This window comes from Ambystoma mexicanum, chromosome 3q, assembly GCF_040938575.1.
Source record: "Ambystoma mexicanum isolate Mex_15411 chromosome 3q, UKY_AmexF1_1, whole genome shotgun sequence".
Lineage (NCBI taxonomy): Eukaryota > Metazoa > Chordata > Amphibia > Caudata > Ambystomatidae > Ambystoma > Ambystoma mexicanum.
This window is the reverse complement of record NC_090926.1, coordinates 64296694-64312754: the sequence shown is the minus strand read 5'-3', so window position 1 is coordinate 64312754 and position 16061 is coordinate 64296694. Positions and strand designations below refer to the sequence as shown.

At 49.5% G+C, this 16061-nt stretch overlaps 1 protein-coding gene across 2 annotated transcripts in view; it reads left to right on the top strand.

Annotated features, from left to right (window-relative positions):
• LOC138582119 (zinc finger protein 34-like) overlaps positions 1–16061 on the top strand; it is a 256603-nt gene that overhangs the window by 16998 nt on the left and 223544 nt on the right. The gene's annotated exons all lie outside the window — the stretch shown is intronic.

Below are 16061 nucleotides of genomic sequence, written 5' to 3'. Positions count from 1 at the left end.
TCAGAATCAGCAATGAGTAATTACAGTACAAAGAGCAATAAAGATAAAGTGGTTACAGGGGTTGGGTTACAAGTATGAGCGAACATACAGTAATTACATCACAAAAGTGCAAATGAGTTCAAGTGGGCATATTCGAGAAGCCTGACCCCATGTTGCAGGGCGGCTGTGATGCAAAGATGCAATAGCGTCAAATGAGATGGCCACATTTGTGGAGCCTCACCCCATGTTGCAGGGTGACTGCGACACAAAGATGCAGTAGGGTCCAGGTGGGCACATTCGTGGAGCCTAATCCCATGTTGCAGGGTGACTGCGACACAAAGATGCAGTAAAGTCGAATCAGATGGGCACATTCAAAAGAGCATAACACCATGTTGCAGGGCGGGTGCGACACAGATGAAGTAGGGTCCAGGTGGGCACATTCGTGCAGCCTAATCCCATGTTGCAGGGCGGCTGCGACACAAAGATGCAGTAAAGTCAAATCGGATGGGCACATTCAAGGGAGCCTAACCCTGTGTTGCAGGACGGCTGCTACACAAAGATGCAGCAGGGTCCAGGTGGGCACATTCATGGAGCCTAACCCCATGTTGCAGGGTGGCTGCGACACAAAGATGCAGTAGGGTCCAGGTGGGCACATTCGTGCAGCCTAATCCCAAGTTGCAGGGCGGCTGCAACACAAAGATGCAGTAATGACAAATGGGCACCGGGGACAGCTAGGTAGGGGGTTCAGGCACACAGGCACATGCATACAACAGGGGGGGGAACAGCTAGGTACGGGGTTCAGGCACACAGGCACATGCATATTATGATATGCTATGCTGCTTACTGCTCCTCTAAAGTGTGGCTGTTAAACAGAACACATGACATAGATCAATATTTTTCAAGCGTTTTCATTTTTCTTTTAGGATGGTGCTTTGGATAATTGGCTATTTAAGCCTGGGGTTTATCTAAAAAATAAAAGGAATGTACTATTTCGGTACAATCTAAATGTAGTGTGAAGAAATGCGACAAACTATAGTGCATGTGTATAGCCTGGCTTATAGGGATCCTGGTCTCTCTTCGGATCTCTAAACTAGCACAGGCTCAGCACCCAGTATGCTTCTTGAAAAATGCACTCTCAAGGAGTCTGAATGATATAGCACGCACCATGCTTCTTAACTAATGCAGTCTCAAGGAGTCTGAATGAAGTAGCACGCACCATGCTTCTTAAATAATGCAATCTCAAGGAGTCTGAATGATATGGCACGCACCATGTGTCTTAACTAATGCAGTCTCAAGGAGTCTGAATGATATAGCAAACACCATGCCTCTTAACTAATGCAGTCTCAATGAGTCTGAAGGATAAAGCATCAAGCGTGCTTCTTGACTAATGCAGTCTCAAGGAGTCTGAAGGATGTAGCACCTAACATGCTTCTTGGCTAATGCTTCTGAAGCACCCAGTATGCTTCTTAGCTAATGCAGTCTCAAGGAGTCTGAAGGATATAGCATCCAGCATGCTTCTCGACTAATGTAGTCTGTAGGGTATAGCAACCAACATGCTTCTTGGATCTTCCGAACACAGTCTTAGGAGTTATAGCCCCCATGTCACCATTTATCCATCCAGTGTATAGGGCCTGCTTGCTTCCTTCTCTCTCAAACCTAAACTCTAGGATATCGTGCCCACCTCACTGTGTGTGCAAGGGGTGTAGTGCCCAGTTCACTGTTGAAGGGATATAGAGTACTGCTCACTGTAATAAGAACATACTGCCCAGCTCACCGTTGTAGCAGTCTCACAAGGTCTGGCCCCTCAGCTCTCTCAGCTACTTTATCTGGGGAAGTCTCTTTGGGCCCGTGTGCCTTCTTGATCCTGCCAACCGATCTGCTGAAGAGCTCCTTATTATCTAACTCCTTTAATCCAAGCATAAGCCTTTCTCGCCATTTGGCTTACTCATAAGTCTGGGAATTGGTTACTTTCTTTTTCCCTGTTCTTTTCTGCCTCCTGATGAGTCACAGCGTTCCCTTTCTGGTTGTGTGACTTTCCTGCTTAGTTCAGAGGCTTCATAAAGTATGGGCACCATCTTGAGGCATGCTGAAGTTCTGCCTCCTTCTCCAGGCTCAACGGCATCAGGATCTCTCGATGCTGTCCTTGCTGCATCTAATTCAGCTCCTTGTATTCCAGCTCACTCTAGACCCAGATCCCATCTAGAATATGCATGGAGAGCTAAACAGCCAGCTGCTCCCAACTTCTGTAGTGTCATTTCCTCTATCCGTTTGCTGCAAAGTACCAGCAAATGTTCCACCTGGCATATGGGTCCCTATAGTAGGGGGTTTTGACTCCGCTTCTGTGATGTTCCTCTAGGCCTTGAGAAAGTTATCCACATGGGTCCCAACTAGCATATGGGGCCCCATGGTATAAGTGTAGTGAAAAGGCATCTGATGGCATTATTTCTTATCTCTGGCTATGACTGGCTGAGCATGATGGTTCCTGCTGGCATAATGACCCCTACAGGGTGAAAGTGCCAGTAGAGCTTTCACTGTCCATTGAATGCAGGGGTTGGTAGCCCTTAGAGCTATTTGCCTCCTTGTTCACTAGCTGCCCTAGGGTTCCTACCACTGACCTCATATTTAGTTGGAGGATTAGTCTGAGGGAACTGTGATAAGGACTACCAATTTTGTTCTTCCAAGTGTAAGGTTGAGAGCTGTTGTGGACTCTGAGTGGAGCTCCTAGACTCAAAGCTCTGACTTCCTCAGGCAGCCCACAGTTCTAGAGTTCCCTCCATGTCCTGGGACAGGGTAAGAACTCTAACGTTGTTGCAGCAAGCAGATCGGCTCAACGGCTGAAACAGGCTTTTAGAGGCTGACAGTTGCACATATCTCCTCCCACTGCCGCATGGTACAGCACCAAGTATGTTCTTTGTGCAGCTGGGTGGATGTGTTACTGGCTTCAGTGCCTCCATTCAGCCCCTAGATGGTAGTTTGGCTGGCTCTATGCTAAACACCTCTTCCTACCTTTCTCCACAGTTTGGTTGGCTCAACGGCTCCTCTCTGCAGGTAGAGGTGCCCAGGAAGGGACTTGCTGGTAAAGATGGGGATGTCACTTCTTTTTAGGGGTAGTGGATGACCCAATCACCATCATCCCCATTGTTTCCAAGTGACACTCAATAAAGAAACACGAGAAAGTGGTAGAAAAGGTAAGGTATCAGTTAATTCTTCACTCTCCAGTAATAAGGTTTCTTTTTTTATTTTAAACATTTGTTTGAGTTTTCGGTATACGACAAAGATGCAGCACAGTTTACAAAACCACAGAAGAAATCGCCTGGAACCATGGAGCTGCGCTGTACATATCCACACAGGACCCATGACACAAAGGACCACTACCGGCCATCATCCCTGCCCTCAGAAGCCCACCCCAGTTCCCCAGCGTATACCTCCCCCATCTCTACCCTCATCTCTATCCATTCCACCAACGGAGGCAGTCACTGTGCTGTCTTCTCACTGAGGTTTCCAGTCCGCTGAGAACCGTAGCTCTTCCAGCAACTGGCCCCACTCCACCGTCACCCCCTCTTCCACCTCAGGATATCGGGTTTTGCGTAATATATCCAACTCTGCCATCCCCCACCTGCAGATATCCTCCTTCCAGTGTACAGCAGATGGGCCCTGGGGTCTCTTCTAGCCAATTGCTACCTGCCATTTTGCTAATACCTGAAGGAATTGAGTCAATGTTTTACAAGTCTTATGCCGTTCCCGCCTCCCTCCCCCCACCCGGGAGTAGCCCCCACAAACATATCCTCGGGCAGCCCTCGAAACTGTGGGCAAGCAGCTATTGGTTTCCATGACCACCTCCAGCCAGTAGTCCACCACCACAGAGCACCCCCAAAGCATGTGCCATAGCCCTGCCAGCCCCTTAGCGGACCAGGGGCAGTGCGGGCTCAGTTCACTATTCATTGCATGCAGCTTTATCAGAGTCACATATACCCTATGTAGGATGTTAAATTGAATGAGTTGGAACCTGGCGTTCCACAAGACCCTACGAACATGTTCCCAAATGTTTGCCCATTCTCCCTCCACAATCGGACCGCCCATGTCTCTATCCCATTTATTCTGAACATTCAGACTCGTCGTGGGAAATGTATTCCGTAGGGCTTGATAGATTTGAGAGACTTTTCCCACCACCCCCACCGTACTGTGTTAGGAATACCTGCATCAGTGGGCTCGTCTGTGGTTCATCCACGGTCTCCTTCCACATGGCCGCCAGTTTGCCTGGTAATCGTTCCGTATGTTATGAAATGCCGTTTTGGGACCCCGTAACGAGAGCTCCATTCCTCAAAAGGTATCAACTTCCCGTCCTCAAACAAGTCTCCCACTGTTTTACACCTCCTATCCCCCAACCGGGTTATCCCTATCCTACTGAGTGCCTGGCAAATTCCCCAATCCACACCCTAAGGTAAGTCTGTGCTATAGAGGCCAGACACATGTAATCTCTTCAGGAGCTTCTTCCAGAGTGTTCTCAACACCTGAAAAACATTAGTGGCCCCCTTACCTGCTACCGTACCCCACACCAGTTCTATCCCCTGCGGATGGGCTTTTAGGGCTCCCAATAACCCTGCCAGCAGTTCCCCCTTCGTGTCTGTCTGCTATGTTGAGACCCCCCCTCTTGCTGTGGATGCCGCAAAGTCGCCAAATAGACCCTCTGCCTCCCCGAAACCCACAGCAGCTCCCCAATCGTCTCATCTAACATTTTGAATAAAACTTCTTAATGCTATAAGGTATGTTAGTGAAATAGTAGAGAAGCCTTGGGAGTATAACCATTTTGCATAATGCCACCCGTCCCATCAGCGAGATCGGTAACTTCTTCCAGAATTGAATCGAGTCCCCTATCCCCGACAATGCCCTGCCAGTGTTATACACAAAAGTCTCCTCCATGTTGTGTAAGACTTTGATTCCCAGGTATCTGAATGCTTCCCTCTCCCATTTTATCCCCCAATCCAGGAGGGTAGCCAAGTCGGTGTCATGTATGGACTCCAGCAGGAACAGCAAGGATTTGTCTTTGTTGATGCAAAACCCTGAAAGAGCACAGAAGTTACTTAAAATCTCTGGCAATATGAGCATGTTTTCTTGCGGGTTCCCCACATATAGTAGTAGGTCGTCAGCATAAAGAGAGACAATATGTCTCATCCCCCCACTCCCGCCAAAATATCCCTGCCTCTCCCATCTCCTTCCTGAGAAACTCTGGCAGGGGTTCTAATGCCATCGAAAACCAAATCGTCGAGACAATGCATCCCTGTCTTGTCCCTCTGCTCAGTTCCCACTGTGACAAGACCCAATTTTTCGTTTTTACCCTCACTACCGGTTTATTGTCAAGCAACTGTAACCACCGGCATATATTGTCCCCTAATCCAAAGGCCTGCAGCACTTGAAACAGCCAGTCCTACTCAAAAGCTTTAATTGCATCAAAGGATGCCAGTGCCATCTCCTTCCCAGAACGTCTGACCTGATCCACCACGTGATGCAGATGGCTGAGGTTCATTTAAGTATTTGGCCCCCCACTAATCTGCATTGATCCGGGTGCACCAAGATCAGAGCCACCTTAGATAATCTAATAGCCAGGATCTTCCCCAAGATCTTCACTTCGACATTTAACAATGAGATTGGGTGGTAGAATGCACATGCCCCCCTTTAACAGAACTGTTATAACCAACTCCCTTATCGAGTGCAGGACGGTCCTTGCCCGAAAGGCCTCGTCATACACATTTTTATGGTGTGGGACCAAGAGGTCAGCATACTTAGAATAGAATTCCACCGGGAAACCGGCACTGCTTGGCGCTCTACCCTTCTGCATCATTTGCAACGCATAGTTGATATCCGTTTCCTCAATAGGCCCCTCCAACCTCTCCCTCAGGTCCCCGTCCAGAACCGGGAGCTGCACCAAATTCGGCAACTCATCTGCCTCTTCCTCCAAATAAATCCTGTCACTGATATATAAGGTCTGATAAAAGAGCCAGAACATCTCAATAATCCCCTCCTGGGTGATGACCACATCCCCCGGTACCGCCTGACCTGTGTGATGGCTCCACAAGGCTGCTCCCGATGGATCACCCAGGCCAACAGTCGCCCAGATTTATCCCCTTCCCCAGGGATCCTCACATCCCGTCTACTCTCCTCAAAATGAGCTAGTGAAAACCTGCCCCTCGCGTTGAGGGGCCAACGCCATTTCCTCCCCCATTTGTTTCCCTGCCGCTAGGTCCCTCTCAAGCATCTGTAGCTCCTTTTCCATCTGTCTCAGCTTATCATGCAGTACACGCCTTAACCCGGTTACCTTGGAAATGCATACCCCTCTAATTGTCACCTTCAGGGCCTCCCACAGGATCCCGACAGAGTCCACTGATCCCTCATTGGATTCAAAGAACCGCACTATCTCCTCTCTCATCTTACCAGCAAAAGCGACATCTTCCAGGGATGCGACCGGGAAGTCTCGTTGTAACCCCCGCAGGTGTGCCATCAGGGGTGAATAGTGCAAAATCACTCTCCCAAGTATTCCACCTCATCAAAGGAGTGAAAGTCTTCCGCCCCCGCAAACATATAGTCCAAATGAGAGTATGACCTGTGGACACCTGAGAAATAAGAGTAGCCTCTCTCCTCTCCATGCGACTCCCACCACAGTTCCACTAGGTCCAAGTCCGCTGCTACTGCCCGTATGGATTTCGCTGCTTGTTGTTTCAGATGTCCCACTTTTCCCGGCCTATGAAGGCGTGGCTCCAGGAGACAATTAAAGCCCCCCCATATAAGCAAACCTTCCCTATGTCCCCTACTAAGCTCAATACCGAATAGAAATAGTCCTTATTGTCCGCATCCGTCACATAGGAATTAGCCACACAGATATCTCTCCCCTCAAGCACCCCCACCTGTACCACGGTCCACCCCACATAGTCTGTCAGAACCTTGTCCACCAAAATGGGGACCCCTGCTGTGACCCAAATCAGGACTCCCCTAGCGTACGACAAGTATGATATCCCCACCACTACCCCTCCCCATCGCCAACTGAGCGCATCCAAGTCCTCTGGTACCATGAGTGTCTCCTGGAGCATAGCCAGTTGGATTCCTTGCCTTCTCAGAAACCCCCCTACCTGCTGCCATTTCACCCATTTACCTAACCCCCGGACATTCCCGACCCGATCCTTGATCCGTCCCGCCCCATGCCAACCTCTCCTCACTTTGTCTCCCACCTGTAGCGGTATCGCTCCGAAACCCTGTGGTAGTCTCCTCGTGCCGCTCCCCTGCCCCTTCCGCACGCATCTCTGTCCACTGTCTGTACTGTCAACTTGAGTGCCAAACAAACAACCCAGACTCTGGGTGAGCCACTGCGATGGTCCACCTCAAACAACTACTGCCAACCCCGCCACCCCCCGCCAACAACGGTATTACCCAAATTGTTCTTGACCGAATTTAAAGGGTCACAATTGACCTTTTCACAATTGACCATATATATATATATATATATCGGTTTGGTAATATATATATGTTATATATAGGGGCTTTGGGGGTTTGGCGTTGGGTGGAGGGTTGTGGGGGATTTCCCCCCACATATATGTTACAATTGACCTTCACAATTCGATTGATTGTGAAAAGGTCAATTGTCATTCGAACAGTTGTAAAACGAACAATTCGTATACAACCCCAACAACATCATGCCCTCTGGGCCGAATCCCCCCAGAAACCAACATCCCCCCGCAACTTCCAAATCCCCGTACACCCCTCCCCCACCCTTCCCCAACTCTCTCAACTCCTCCTTCTTACACACTACCCTCTCCCCTTCCCACCTCATGCTCCAACCAAGACAATCCTCCATTCCACACCTGTCTCTGCGTGTGGATGACAGGGTCTCAGTGTCCGGGGTGGGCCAGGCTCTCTGCCCGCTCCAGCTGCCACCCATCATGCAATTCTGCTTGATGTATCAGCGGGCAAGGCTTCCCCGCCCATCCCAAACTATCCACTCATCCCTCGGCCACTCCTGCTGCCCCTGCTAGGTCAGCTGTTGGCCCAACACCATAATTCTATGGATGATGGACTCTGGCTCCCCAGGGTGCCCCCTTCGGTGTGTTGCTTTCCAGCCAGTCCCATGCCTCCGGAGGGGAGGTGAATAGAAAGGGTTTGCCTCCATCCATCACTTGAAGCTTCCCAGGAAAAATGGTCATATATCGTAGGTTCAACTCTCACAGCCGGTACCTTGCTGCATCAAAAGACCTCCTCTGTTGCTGGACCTCCTCTGTGAAGTCCGGTAAAATCTGGATTTTGGCACTGTCCACCTCGATGTACCCGGCCTTCCATGCCACTTGCAGCACTATATCCCTGCCGCGGAAATTCAACAGTCTGGCCACTAACACCCAAGGTTGTACTCCTGGGGGTGGAGGCCTCTCCGGTACTCTATGGTCTCATTGCACAGTAAACAATTTCGACAGCCCTTTGGGGCGTAAAGTCTCTAGAATCAGTTTCTCAACATCCAGTTCAGTGCACAGCCCTTCGTGGCCTTCCGGGACCCCCACCAAGTGAATGTTGTTTTGGCGGGATTGACTTTCTGAGTCTTCCGCCTTAGCCTCCAGCTCCCTCGTCGCTCCTATAAGGCCACACACCTGATCCTTTAGCACGGCCAGGTCATCCTCCACCGTGCTCACCCACTGCTCCACCTCTGTCACTCGTTCACTAACGTTCCTTAGGTCAGTTCGCATCAGGGACACATCTACTCCTACTTCTCGAATCTTCCCCTCCAGGGATATCCTGGATTCCTGTATCGCCGCAATGAGCCCTTCCAGTGTGACACCCCCCACTCACCTCTCCTCCAGCTCCCATCATGTCAACCTCTCCTGCTGCTTTGACCAGTCTCTGATTGGGGGCTGCATAGTGGTCTATTTTTTGTTGCCCTTTCACCATGGTGCCAACTCAAAACGGCCAGGTCCGTAAGGATGTTATGTCACCCTGTAAAATAGTTGCTCCCGAGATTGTGGGCCACCACCCACTGTGGGGGCTATCTACTATCTTGCCTTTAGAGCACCCAATGAAGTTTTCACTGCTGTATTCTGCTTTGGCACCTTCAGTCCCCACCAATCACTGTCGGTAACAGAACTCCCTTACAGGTATCTGACCATGGAATGCACAGCAGAGACACCCTCCCTGAAGGCCACCAGGGGGAAGATATGCAGGGCCCCCTCCTTCGATACCCCTGGGGAGGAAGCTGCCAAGGGTCCAACAAGCGTGGGATGATTATATCCTCTGCTCAACCCCTTAATGCCGGAGCTCAAAGTTCTTCGTATGGTGGTGGGTCAAAGGAAGGGTCAATCACTGAAAGCGGATTTCCAAGAGTTTAAGAAACTGCCTGGCGCAGATTGACTAGACCCCGATGGGTAGGAGGAAAGGCAGCCAGAGCATACAAGGCGACTGACGAACTGCCAACCCCTGTACATTTTGAGAAACCTGAAGATGTCTCTCCCACTAATCGCTGGGGATCTGTCATCCAGGTGGCCAGGACACGGTTATCGCTATTGGACCCAGTTCCTGGGGGTGGACCAGTGCGGGAGGATCACCGGGATGGGGGGTCTTCGGGGAGCAGAAGTGGGACACCAAAGGGTGAGACACGGTATCCCCTTCCTTATGACACCTTTTACTCATCGAGCCCAGTAGGATACTTAAAAACTCTACCCCTCCCATTCCAACACGAACACTTTACCACACTGTGAGCGACACCGACTGATACCAGAGCCGATTCACCTGACATGTCCCAACACGAGGGTCAGGCAGAGTCAAGCAATTACTGACCACTACACACACCTGACTGCCCTTTCCCATCCCCACTGGGATAAAAGGCAGAGCTCAAGAGCACACTGAGCGAGGCCGAACACACAAGGAAACAGCTATTCCAGGACTGCAGTTGAAACAGAGGAGAAAGGCGGTGAGATCTGAAAGGACATCAAGGAGAGAGTGGCCATTGCAATTTTCAACCCAGACCCGCGCAGCCTCTGATGAAAGAAACATAAGGCCAGGAATGGCAGCTGTCCAGTTGTGTGACATCTGTCACATGTACAGCGGAACATGGCACCCTCCTGCACTGATTGCCAGGGCGGGGAGACATGGTTATCATCATGGTACTGTCCTTGACTCCAGCTGCAAAAGAAACGCCAACGAGTTCAGCACAGCCGGTGAGTAGGAAGAACCTGAAAGTGGGCCGGACTGTGTTAGACTCAAGGTTGTGGTGGGAACATTAAGAAGATTAACAAACAGATTTTTTTGTGAACGAACTTGGTACTAGAGGTAGAGTGGTCCAGCGCCACGTGGCGCTCATTCGAAGGTCTCTGACTAGTACCCCTCTCCTGAACAAGGAAAGTATTGAATGGGAAAATAGTGAAACTACAAGTACCAATAGGCCATAGAGAAGGCCGGCGTAAGGTGTCAGTATGGTCATACAAGGGTCAAGCCAAACCCCTTGTACAATCGAAAGCCAGTAAATGTGCACCCAACTGAGGGAATTGTAAAACTGGCGTTTGCACCTGGCTGAGGGGAATGCTCTATGAATTGTAATGAAGATTGTCCACCCTTAGAGCGCAGGCCAGTCTTGATTCTACTAAAGACAAAGGAGGCGAGCATTATGCTTTTCTTCTTTATTACTGAACCCACAGCAATTTCAACTCAAACACTTTTTCCTTTACTAAAACTTTGATAACACTTTTATTTTTACCCTGAGTGTTCTTGGGTCTGAAAAAACAAAATAGGGTAGTAAAGATTTTGATATAGAACAAAAGTCCCAAAAAACTACAACTCCCCATGTTCCTCTGGGCCACAGTAGTCCTGTCTGCCTCCAATCAGGCTTAGCCCCCATATATAACTGTGCCCCTCCGTAGTCCTCTTCCTCTTTCTTTGGCGGTCAACCCATGTAAGTGAACAACTCCAACAGTCAACTTTAACCAACTGGCGCGAGTCTCCAAACAGTAACTTGATGTAACATCGTTCCTGCGAAAGCTCCAAACTCTCATTTTTTGAACAAACCATCCCCTGTACTCCTCAAGTATAATCAGGTTGCTTTCTGGTCTCCTCCTAAGGGGAAGAGAAAAAAATAAATGATGAGGGTGGGTCTGTCATGAACGTGTTGCTATCCAACTACATATTCATACAATAACCCTTTCCTTCCATACCATGGCACACAATAGCACGGGTTCATTATTTGATTCTTCACTTCAATACGCAGACATTGCACGTTCATGACCCAAAAAGGGCGGGATATAATGCTCGCCTCCTTTGTCTTTAATAGAATCAAGACTGGCCTGTGCTCTAAGCGTGGACAATCTTCATTCTATGACAAGACAGGAGGCGAGCATTATGCTTGTTCAAAGCTATTAATCACTACATTCGCTATCTGCGAAACTGGCTTAAAGTAAAAGGTCTTAAATGTATTCTCGTTAGACCAGTCAGAAGATTTCATGATATCTTGCAATGAGACGCCTGCTGCAAAAGCTCTAGAGGCCATAGCTCCTCATGCTGAATGCGTGCCAAACTGAGATAAATCAATACCTGCCCAATGCATCACTTCCCTAACCCACCTTGCGATAGTGGCTGACGCTACTGCATGGAAAGGTTTCCTGCGTGCAATTAACAGTTGAGTAACTCCCCTGGGTCTCACTGCAGCTGTGGCTGCTTCATAGTCTTTAATACATTGAGCTACGCATAATTTGGTATTTTCTGGAATGGATATCAAATAACAGCCGAGCCTGATTTCGTCCTATTGGCTACATTAAAGGCTACACCCTCCGGGTAGAATATCTTCCTGTCAACTTCCAGCGCTTTTACGTCTGATACTCTTCTGCAAGCTATGAGACACAAAAGCATGGCTAACTTCCCTGACAGTTGAGACCGAGATAGATCTCTGTTTTCTGGCCAGGCTAGGAATAACTAGAATACCATTCGTACGCCCCAGAGCGCTGAATACTTGGGCTCGGGTGGCTTACGTAACTTTACTCCTTTCAAGAGCCGGAGTACGGCTAGATGTTCACCTATGGGATGTCCTTCTACTCTGTCGTGACCCGCTGAGATCGCTGACCTGTATACCCCTATCGTTCTGTACGCACAGCCCTCTTGGTACCCTTGGGCTAAGAAATTTAGCATGTGCACTAGAGGGGCTGAAACGGGATCAACACTGTGGTCTGTGCAGAAAGAGGACCAACGCTTCCAAGCTGCACCATAGCTCCTGATTGTGGAAGGCGCCCATGAATACCTGATGCAGTCTGCAGCGACACATGAAATGCCCAGCAATTGCCAGCGTTTCCTGAAACCCTGCAAGCTAACGGGCGCAATGTCCTCTCTGCTATGAGTGGCTGAACCTGACCGTATGGATCCCGAAGAATGTCTCCCCTGAGAGCAAGTATCCTCGGGAAATCCGTAAATAGTTCCATAACTACTGGAAACCACGGCTGTGATTTCCACATGGGAACTATGAGCACTAGTTCTGCTCGTTCTCTTCTCACTTTCGCTAGCACTCTCGTCAGCATGAAGAACGGAGGGAAAGCGTAAAGAAGTGGTCCCTCCCATTGCTGCAGGAATGCGTCTGTCCCTGCTGCTTCCGGGTCTATCCTCCAACTGTAAAACTTTGGAACTTGTGCATTCAGCCTGGTAGCAAATAGGTCTATCTCTATGGGACACCAAAGGCGGTATATCTGGGCAAAGACGCTCGGATGCAGCCTCCAATCGCTGGAGTCTACCAGATATCGTGTTCTGTACTCCTGCAGAGACTGATATTTGATGCTGCAGACAATGATGCCAAAAATCCTTTGACAATTCTGCTAACATCCTGGAGGACGTGCCGCCCAGCTTGTTTATATACCGGACGGCCGAAATGTTGTCCATTTTCGGCAGGACACAGCAGTTGGCTCGATCTTTGGTGAATGCTTTCACTGCGAAGGTCCCCGCTAGGAGTTCCAGGCAATTTATATGAAAGCAAAGCTCCTCCTGAGACAATTTGCCTCCTGTTTGTATATTTTCGCACCGCGTCCCCCAGCCCGCTCTGCTGGCGTCATCACTAGATCTGGGGTATCTCTGAAAATCGCTCTGTCGTTCCAGGCTTCCATATTCTCTAGCCACCACTTGAGCTCCGTTATCACTTCCTGATCCAGGGCAATGAACTCATGATATCCTAGACCCCCTCTGAGATGTCTGATCTTTAATCTCTGAAGGGCTCTGTAATGCAGAGGCCCCGGAAATATCGCTTGGATCGAAGCCGCAAGGAGACCTACAATACGCGCTAGATCGCGCAGCAAAATCACTTTCTTCGCTATCACTACTCTGAGTTCCTTCCTTATAGCTCGAATCTTCGAAGCTGGGAGTTCCAGGGACGCCTTTCTGGTATCTATCACGAATCCCTGAAACTCCACCCTTTGCGCGGGTATTAGGTCTGACTTGTCTGTGTTTATAATAAAACCCAGGAATGATACTAGGTTCCCTACCCAGGCTGCTTGATCTCGTAGCAGGACGGTGCTCTGGCCTAGAATCAGTATATCGTCTAGATAAATAATGATTCTTATGCCTCTCTCGCGAATGGCTGCTGCTACCGGCCTCATCACCTTGGTAAAGGCCCACGGCGCTGAAGCTAGACCGAAGGGAAGACAATTGAACATCCACAGTTCCACGCCCCACCTGAAACGGAGATACTTCCGGTGTTCTACTGCTATGGGGATGGTCAGGTAGGCATTGTTGAGGTCCAAACGGACTAGCCAGTCGTCTGTCCTGAGAAGGTCTCGGAGCAGATGGATGCCTTCCATTTTGAAATGTCTGTAGATGACCCATTCGTTGAGACCCTTCAAATTTATCACCGGCCTCACTTTCTCTCCCCTGCGCACTAGAAACATGTTGCTGACAAAACCGGGGTCTCCCTGCGTTTCCCGCTCTATTGCACCCTTGTCTTCTAGTTTGATGTTCAATTGTGCCTGTTCGCTTTGTGCCATAGCTTTTGGGATTGGCTCCTGCGCTTGAGTAGGGGAACCTAGGAATTCTAGCCGCATTCCTGACACTGCCTGGAGCCCCCAAGCATTGCTTGATAAATCACACCACACCTGCAAGAACATCCTTGTCCTGCCCCCTATTTTGTGGACGCCCTCCAAGGCACTCACCGCCTGTGGCGCTCTGTTGCCTGTAGGCTCCTCTCCTTCTCCTGTTCCTGGGGAAGCGACTTCTCGTTGGGAAAAAATTATCTTGTTGGCGGCTTTCCCAATATTGGGCTCTCTGACCCTGGGGTCTCCTGTGCGTTGGAAATCGACCGAACGCTCGACCCGTCTGTCGTCCGGTCCTCGCAAAAACACGACTAGGGAAGATTCTCCTAATCGAACACTGAGCTTTTTCCAGAGCGGAGTATGTCCCGACGAATTGGTTCATCTCCTTTGTGAACGCCACTCCGAAGAGCATTCCCTTGGCGCCCTCTCCTGCTTCGTATGATGCCAGATTGCTTAGTTTGCTATCAATTTTTAAGAGCACCCCTCTCCTTCTCTTGGAAACCGCGCAATTTGCATTCCCTAGAAGACAAATAGCGCACTGGGCCCAGTTTGCTAGGGCTCGGGGGTCAACAGGGGTACCAGTATCTATGGCTCTTTCCGCCAAGTCCATAATCTTACCGAGAGGACCAGAGAGGTCCAAGAGCTTGTCTTGGCACCCTCTCCAAGCTCTGTCCACACCTTTTCTTACGTCTTTAGATGACTTTGTGACGAAAGTGACCATTTTTGGGTCGAGGTCCGGAGTATCTGTGACATTCCCGGGGAGCTCCGGCCTGGGGCATTCTGCTCTCATTCTAGATCTCACCTCTCTATCTAGAGGCTTTCTGATGTGGAGCGTAATGTATTGCACTACTCTGGGAGAAGGCACCCAGTCGGAAGATCTCGGGTGTCTTATGGCTTCCGGATCAAACATATCCGTGAAGTTTTCATCTTCTGGGAGATGCATTGGTCCTTCGGGCTGAAGAGGGTCCTCCTCCTGGCCACTCTCCTCATCTGGCATGTAGCCTGCACCCTCCCCATCCCCTGAATTGTACACCCCTGGGGCAGGGGGTCGAGAGCCTGGCACTGCCGCCCTACTCAAAAAGGCTTCCTTCTGTCTCGCAACTTGGTTGGCTGGCTCTTGGGGTCTCCAGTCTACCCCTTCAGGATGGCTCGGGGCGTCAAAGAGTGCTTACTCTTCCGAGCTTTCTTACTGCCCTGATATTCAACCCCTGACTCAGGGTGTCTGGTTGAGGTTCCCTCGCCTGGGCTAAGCGCCCTTCTCTTCCTGGGCTCTTCCTGCTTTGCCTTCTGCTGGTTAAGCATAGTTTTGAGACTCTCTAGTCTCTGTGACAGAGGTAGCATACCTTCTGCTACAGCCTGAGATAAGGAGTCTCCTAGGACTCTTTTAAAACTAAGTGAGAGGTCCTGGTCCTCTACTGCAGGCTCATCTTGCCACTCATCTGAACTCCACTCTGTTGTAGTGGATCTAGAACTTCTGGGTTCTTTGGTGCCATTCGTACTGGAATCTCAACCTTAGAATTGGCCCTTGATAACCAAACTTAGATAACCATGATTTAAGCGACGCGCGCTTCTAACTCTGCCTCATAAAACATTCTTGACGTAATCATAAAAGACACTTATCTGTGGGCCCAGCAACAAAGAAAGAGGAAGAGGACTACGGAGGGGCACAGTTATATACGGAGGCTAAGCCTGATTGGAGAGATCGGAGGCAGACAGGACTACTGTGGCCCAGAGGAACATGGGGAGTTGTAGTGTTTTGGGCTTTTTGTTCTATATCAAAAACTTTACTACCCTATTATGTTTTTTCAGACCCCAGAACACTCGGGGTAAAAACAAAAGTGTTATCAAAAGTTTTAGTAAAGAAAAAAAGTGTTTGAGTTGAAATTGCTGTGGGTTCAGTAATAAAGAAGAAAAGCATAATGCTGGCCTCCTGTCTTGTCATAGAATTATTGTGAAAGCAAGCACTTGCCATAGAAAAACAGACTGACCCAGTGAGATGTGATCGCCCATCGGAAGCCTCTTTTTCAATTGGCAAGTGCTTTGGGAAGACTAACGATGAATGTT